The sequence below is a fragment of the Eulemur rufifrons genome, chromosome 27 (assembly GCF_041146395.1).
Source record: "Eulemur rufifrons isolate Redbay chromosome 27, OSU_ERuf_1, whole genome shotgun sequence".
In the NCBI taxonomy this organism is placed as follows: Eukaryota; Metazoa; Chordata; class Mammalia; order Primates; family Lemuridae; genus Eulemur; species Eulemur rufifrons.
The window spans coordinates 10,249,923-10,258,148 of NC_091009.1; the positions used below are offsets into that span (position 1 = coordinate 10,249,923).

General features: G+C 37.3%; 1 non-coding gene across 1 annotated transcript; it reads right to left on the minus strand.

The window, feature by feature from the left end:
• Nucleotides 1–7,961: 7,961 nt before the first annotated feature.
• On the minus strand, nucleotides 7,962–8,022 carry LOC138375884 (U7 small nuclear RNA). The gene has a single exon (XR_011231586.1). It is a non-coding gene; the product is annotated as a U7 small nuclear RNA (small nuclear RNA).
• Nucleotides 8,023–8,226: the final 204 nt, after the last annotated feature.

The following is an 8,226-nucleotide window of genomic DNA, read 5'->3' on the forward strand; positions in this document are numbered from 1 at the left end:
AATAAATTGAAAAACATGAATAAGTAGTTGATTTTTCAAAAAAAAAATATAACACATGCATTACCATAGAAGTCATCTCAAAAATGTAAAGGAGTCTTCCCATCTCTGCACAAAAATTGTTAACCAGAGAGATTCAAGGTCAATTATTTTTACCTCAATAAAAATTTAATTTAAAAGCTATTTTGACTATTCTAGGACATTTTACAAAATCTTTAATCAAGTCAGCATAAAACTAATACTGAAATCTGTCAGAGAAAGCATTAAAAAAATAAAATGCTTCAAAATACAATTCAGCCTCATTTATATCAATAAGATATTTACAAATATAATTCAATTACATAAATAATTTTAAAAGGAAACTGAGCATAATCAATAAAGTGTATTTTGAGGATGCACATTAATGTTAGGAAACAGGATAATATAATTTATTATATTATAGTAATATGACTTAGATCATGTGAAAGAGAGTATTATATCAGTGGGTTTTGAAAAATAGTTAGAGAAAATTCCCTTCAATTCCTAGCTTAAAAAAAAATAAAAACTCTTGCTGAAGAAATAATGGAGTATTATTTCACACAATATGTATGTATAAATACATTTCTATATTTATATTTATAGCTTTATTTATATTTTACTCTATATAAATATATATATTTTATATATTATATATATATATATATATATATTTGTGTGTTTGTGTGAAAAACCAGAGACAGCAGCATCCTTAATGTTGAAATAGGCACAATAAATATCTGCTCCCGCTCTTACCAGGCCTCTTCCTACCCATCTGGCCACATGTTCTGTCTTATTAATGAAATGTGAGTGGAAATGGCTGTGTCATTTCCAAGTAGAATCTAGTTTTAAGAATTATATCAAGATGCTCAGTTATTCTAATTTTCCCTCTGCCTCAAGAGCAATTTTACTCAAAGAAAGGTAATACCTTCAGCCTTCGACCTGAGATACTGCAGAAATAGGATTTTCAACTAAACTGAGATTGACATGTATGTAAAAAGTAAACATGTGGGTCATTGAAGTTTTGTCACTGTCACCACAGCAAAATAATCTAAACTGACATATACAGATGTCTAATATCACTGTTATTTAACATTGTTCTAGAAGTAGTGAACACTGAAGTTTGATGACATGAAGAGAGAAATGGAGTACAAATATAAAAATAGTGGAGATAATTTTTCATTATGTACAAAGTTGTGTGCTGAAAAATTAACCAAAAAAAAAAAAAAAAAAAACACAAACAGTAAAAATGGAAACACTTTAGGAACAATTAAGGAATTCAAAAATGTGGCTCTATAAAAACTTAAGAAATTTTTGAGAAACCATGAGAAATTATGTTTCTCTTATTCTGTTAACCTGTTAGCTATTTACGTATTTGCAGTGTGGGGAAGAGTGGTAAAAAGCCTGCAGACATAACAGGTTATGAGATGTTCTTTCTCATGGGAATAAAATGCATAGCGATTTTTACACTTCTACACATTTCTACATGATCTATGGGCCAGTTTTCTGGGATTTTATATTTGCTTCACATATGCCTGAAAAGCTTCAGTTGAAATAAAATCTACAACTTTCCAGTATTTTGCTTATTGATATTTACTGTTGCCAATAAAGAATAGAGAAGAGCTTGTCTATTGAACCATGTCAAATAAAGTGATATAAGATTGGGTCTCAAAACTGACAATCATCTTTGCTCCAGCTGAGATAAATCAGCCACAATGTTATAGGTAAAAATCTTCCATGCCACTCCCAACCTAAAGTGGGAAGCACAGAACTGCTTGGAGAGATGAAGGAAAATAAAAGAGGAAGGAAAAAAATGTATTGTCTTCAGTGGTTTGAAATCACAAAAGCAGAATGACAAATACAGTATATGAAATTATTGCTCCTTAAAGTGTTGAGGAAAAAAACATTATGCAGGGAAAACACCATAATAATTAGTGTATTGTTACATTTTTTGAGTACCTGAAAATTCTTCTGGTTTAAAAAGATTGAATTAAATAATGATCTGGTAAAGGAAAAGGAGTTCTGATGATATTGGCAAGCATTTATTAATAAAACACTATTATGGCAAGATAAAATATTATTACAAAACTGCAATAATGAAGTGCTTAGAATAAATCAGGGATAGACAGAGGTCTAATAAATGAAATCAAATCCTACCCTAGACCACAAATACATATGAAAGTTTAGCAAATAAAAATAAAGCATTTAGCATTTCAGAAGAGTAGAGAAAGAAATTCAATAAATTGCCTGTGTCTATTGTGTTGATCCATGTTTAATGTGGTTCTGAGTACTTACTGCAGAGCAGGTCTTCTCTTAACAAATTTCCTCCGTGTTTTCTTGTCTGGAAAAGTCTTTATATCTCTTTCATATATGAAACTTAGTTTTGCAGGAAACAAAATTCTAGGCTGGCAGTCATTCCATTTAAGAAGAGTGAAGATGGAGTCCCAATCTCTTCTGGCCGGTAAGGTCTCAGTTGAGAAGTCTGCAGTTAGTCTGATGGATTTTCCTGTGTAAGTAACTTGATGTTTTTGCCTCACAGCTCACAAGAATTCCTCCTTTGTGTTAACTTTGACCAGTCTGATGACTATGTGTCTTGGTGATCACCTCTTTGCAATGAATCTCCCAGGTCTTCCTTGAACTTCTTGTACCATGATGTCTAAATCTCTAGCAAGCCTAGGGATGTTTTTCTCAATTATTCCCTTAGATAGGTTTTCCATCCCTTGTGTATTTTTTTCTTTACCCTCAGGGGTGCCGGTGATTCTTATATTTGGCCATTTTACATAATCCTTTATTTCTTGTAGGCTTTATTCATTTCTCTTTATTCTTTGTTCTTAATTTTTGATGGGCTGAGTTAATTCAAAAGGGTTTTAATCAAAGCTCTGAGATTCTTTCTTCTGCTTGGTCCTGTTTATTCTTAAAACTTTCCACTGTGTTTTGTATTTCCTTAAATGAATTTTTCATTTCCAGAAGTTCTATTTTTTTTTTTACTATATTAATCTCTTTAGTATTTTTTAAATACATTTCCTGAATTATTTTCCTGGTTTCTTTGAATTTTTTTTTTCTGTATTATCTTGGATTTTATTGAGCTTCCTTACAGTCCATATTTGGAATTCTCTACCTGTCATTTCAATATTTACATTTTGGTTGGTATCTATTACTAGAGAGCTGGTGTTCTCCTTCAAGATTGTCCTTTCACTCTTAATTTTCATACTTCCAGAGTTCTTTTCCTGATTTCTTCTCATCTCACATAGCTGTCACTTTTTATTTTTGGATTCTCTTGTGCTAGATGGGGCTTTTTTTTTTTCTCTTTCACCCTGACTTGTAAGGGACTGTCTATAGCATATGTTGGGTAAGAACTTTTAGCTTTGTTTGTCAGTGCTTTGATGGGGATCTAGGTTCTGGATGGATGCCTTGGTTATAGATATCCTTAGTGTGGTGGTTTTCTCAGTTGTTTATAGGCTGTAGCAGCGGTGAGCTATGTGTGTGGGCAGATTCCCTTCCTCTCCTTGATGAGGGAGGATGGAGGTCTTTTCAATCCTTTCTTTTTCCCCAGCCCTGTGGTCTTTTCAACACCATGAATTGTACTAACAAACCCAGTTTAATCTCTGAGACAATGGGTAAGAATCAACCACACCCTGTGTGATTGAGCCAGTAAATGTTTTAAGAGGCTGTGCAAACGGACATTCCTGTCAGTAGGTGGTGCTTGCCAGAAGGATCAAGCTGCAGTGTATTATTATTATTTTATTTATTTTTTTATTTTTTTGGACCTGTGACCAGGCTAGCCCTTCAGGAGAAGCACTCCGATGCCCCAGGTGGTGGGCGGCGGGAGCTGGCACTTCCAGGTGAGTCCTTATTCTCCACCACAGCAGATGTGGGTGGGGGAATGAAGCTGAGCATGGCAGGGTTTGGTGAGCTTGCCCTCAGGCTCCACAAAAGCTGGTAGGTAGCTACTTTGGCAGGGGTCAAATGTCTGCTCCCAGCTTTCTGGGGAAAGCCTCCAGGAAGGGGCTGCGGTGGCCCCACCCAGCCAGAAAGTCCACTTGTGAAGGAGGGGCCATCTAACATTCACAGTCTGCCTGTCAGGAGCTGGTTTCACTGTTCTTCTCTCTTCCCTGCTCTGCATTCTCCCCTCTCCCCTGCTCTGCAATCTCCCCTCTCCCCTGCTCTGTAATCTCCCCCTGGCATCTGCCGGCAGGCAGAGGCTCACGCTAGCTGGGCTCCACAGCCATGGTGCTGCAGACTGGAAGCTTCCCTGTCCAGGATCCCACTCTGGGCTGAGAGCATGACTCTCCTGTGGGAGAGTGGTGCTCCACAGTGTGCTGTGGCTGGGACTCACACCACACTCTCTTTTCCGTTTTGTCCATGCGAGCTCCCTTGCCTCCCAAGAATAGTCCACAAATGTCCCCTCCATGCCACCCAGCAACACTATCAAATCCTGAGGATATGGGATCTGGCCTGTGGGCGTGTCCCCAGCTCCCCGAATATCAATCCCTGACTGTGCCAGGGAGAAACCTGCTGGTCCCAAGTTGCCTATGGGGTGCTCAGGCAGGTTTGATGTCCCTCCACTCTGGGTTATGCCCTGCTCTGATGGAACAGCCAGGCAAGCAGCACTCGGGAGGGCTGGTGAGCAGGAAGCTCACAATTCGAGCACGCCTTAGTCCTCTGCAACTCTTTAAGAGGAAAGGTTTGGGCCCCAGTCTCTGTGGAACCCCCCAACAGAGGGGAAGCAGCAGCTCTTGGGAGACGTGGCTCAAGCATCTCTCTCTCTCTAGCTGTCACAGAGGAGGGGAAGGAGAGGAAAAGCGTCTGAATGGAGGAAAGCTAGCACTCTGGTTGTCTCTGTCCCTCTTCCCAGAAGGCAGCTCACCCAGAATATCCAAGCTCTGGGGTCACGCAGATGCTCTGGGACCCACTGGCCCCCTGTGGCTCCTGCAGTCTGGGCTAGAGTTGGGAAATGTTTGTGTGGGAACGAGCAAGATGAAAACCGAAGGATTGAAGCCGCCTAGGGAGGACGAAGGCACAAAGTTGGCTCAGAAGCAATATGGCGCCTGCCATCTCAGCTCAAGTTTGTGGTAACACGAAGTGCCCCAAGGGGTCTGGCAGCCTGGTTCTTTGTCCTCCAAAAGCTCCCAGTTCACTGGTGGCAGCATCTTTAGGGCTTATGAGGGTAGAAAGGCTCTCCATCAGCTTGGGAGCCTGCTGACTGCCAGAGATGTGAGGGAGGGAGAACTAAAATGCTCCACCTGCCCTTTTTGCTGAACTTCTAGCCTCTAGGGGGTTGACCTCTGCCATTATCTTGTTCCTTCTTGTTCTGCTCTGCAACTTGTTCCCATGGATCTCTTGTAGGTTCTCACAATTTTCCCTCAGAATTATACCTGATCTATTGTTTGTTTGTTTTTTCTTTTTCATCTAAAACTTTTCCATTTTTCTGAGACAATTGGGCAGCTGGTATCTGTGGTCAGCCATCTTCCAGTTGCTCATTTTTTACACTAAAATAAATCAAAGTAAATAATATGCAAAAAAATTATAGAAAACTTATGGCAAAATCATTTAAAAGTTTTCCTTAAACTCTTTGATATGGTTCAGTAAATAATCTTGTGTTTTCGTGCAACCTCTATAACTTGATTTTATTATCTATAAGCTGATGGTAACACTAGGAAGACCTACTTCATATAATTTTGAATTAGCCAACTGAAGTAATGCATACATCACACCATATCATGCTTTACAAAGCATGAAGTCAGGATAATGAGGTGTTTCAGAGCATGAGCTTGGAGGTCAAACCAGTCTAGGTTCACTGCCAGCCCTGCCATTTAATAATTGTATTCCAGTGAACACACTATTCAACTTCTCTGAGTCTCAGATTCATCATCTGTAAAATATCGGTAATAACGCTTACCTTCAAAGATGTTTGTGCAGATTAAGTAAGACAATGTTGATAAAGCCCTTGGCACAGAGTGCAGAGAGGTTGGCAAAAGGTAATAGCTCAAAGGAGTCGCTGTGCTTATGTTGTCGTTGTTATAAAAGCATTATAAATGCAAGCTGTTTCTTCAAGGATTTTTTAAAGTTCCTATTTCCAAGTTAAAGTTCCTTGAATGAATGTGAATAATCGAATAAAAAACAATTTAGTTTGAATATGCTTTGCTTGAAATACAAAACAACGACAAAACACAAAAGCGGTGGGTGGCCAGAACGAGATGACTTCTGGCTGCATCTAGGCGTTCCTGGGTGCATGGTGCAGCAATCCACATGGTCAGCATCCCCCTCAGGCAAACAGAATAAGCAGCACAGTCTGCTGATCCTAGAAATGATGATTAGTGGCATCGCATCAAAGCGATTTCTGTAGTCTGATTTTGTCTAACTTTGACATGGCCTGGGCCCTAAATAACAAAACTTTTATGAACTTGCTAACGACAGTTGACTAAGTGACTGGCTAAGTCACTTGAGAATTTTGGGGGGTTGCAGTGAACTGACACATCCTCAGATAATCTTAGTTTTCAGAGTTTCTGTGAGGATATGCAGGAGAGTAAAAGAACAGAAAATTTTCTCACTTGAAACAGTTTTAATCACTACTTAGCCACACATAAAGCATACTGGTGTTTTTCTAGTACTTGAGGGTTACTAGGAAAAAGAAACCAAAAAAAAAAAAAAAAAAAAACAACAACTGTGTCTCTAGCAAACCTTCCTATCAGAAGATGAAGTTCAGTAGTTGCCTCCCTTCACATTCCACAATTAAGGTGACTCAGCCCCCAGTCTCTTCAAAGTTCTTTTTATACCTGTATTTATTTCTTGGATTCTGATGAGTCCTGGCTTCAGCTAAATTTCCTCTCTCTCCTCCTACATCATTGTATCATCTCGTTTGTTCCCTGTCTGACTGAGATTTAAACTCCTTTATGATCTGATTTTATTTTATTTTTCTGATAGTCACTCTCCAGTCTAGAGTGCTTTTATAATCAAATCTATATGAGAAAATGATTACGCCACCTCCTCGCCACAGATCAGCTGCTCTGGAATGCCACTGTCACTCTGTTCACTCAGCTGTGGGCAGAGTGGCAGAGTGTCACGCTACAAAGAACAGCAATTTAGGAATAAAGAATAACTGCAATACAGTTAGCGAGCAATGCTCTTGACCTTTAACGTTCAAATACCATTTTAAAAATAGGACAAAACATGACAATTTATTTATAGTTGCTTAGACTCATGTCTAAACATATGCTCATTACAGAGCTAAAAACTGATGTACATTTTTAGTCATATAAACTCTCATATATGTGTTAGGGAATATCAAATATTACTTATAATCACAACAAATCAATTATTTAAATTTTTAATACACTATTTTAAGGAAGGCATATGTAAAGTTAAAGCATTGTTTTTATAGTGAATTAATGAGAAGACTTGGAAAGACCTTATTTTCTGAAAATAACAATTAGTTTTATTTTATGATTTTTAAAAATCAATCATCTATTTAAAAACCTTATTTCCCTCAAATAAGGTTTAATAAGTCAGATTCATGAATAATATCCAATTGTGAGAATCATGGCATTAATTATTAGAAAATTAGTCAAGATAGAATATTTTAAATTTTTATATTTAAAGAGTAAATGATTTTATTCAATTTATAATATATTAAAATTTATTTCTAATTATTTACATGACACTACCTGTGGATTAGATTCCTGGTCTTAGATCCTACCAAAGAAATATTTCCTTCATATGTTTTTAAATATTTTATATAAAAATTTTATGGCATAATTCACATATTGTCATCCATTTCATTCTAGACCAAAAATTAAATATTTTTGTACCTATGCAACCTTATTTGCAGTGAATAATTTTGCCTAAATTTAAATTAAAGACATGAAATATCATGTAGTATAGTCTTTTCTTCTATTCAAACAAATAACAACAAATGTTTTCTTTTTTTTTTTTTTCCCAGTGGGGGGGAGGGGGGGTTCCAGGAAGGACCAGAAAACCTGCTAGACAAATTCTAAGAGAGCTGTAACACTATGTTTTATTTTTTAATGAACAGATACATATAGAATCTGTATTGCCTGATTTGGATTCACTGGGTATAGCGAGATTTCTGACAATTGGTGTCTTGAAATTGCTCCCTAATTATTTCTGGCATGCACCATCGGGCAATAAACAGTCACTATAGCCTCAAAAGCATGATTCATAAAATTTAAAAAATGGATGAATTAGACTTCAAAA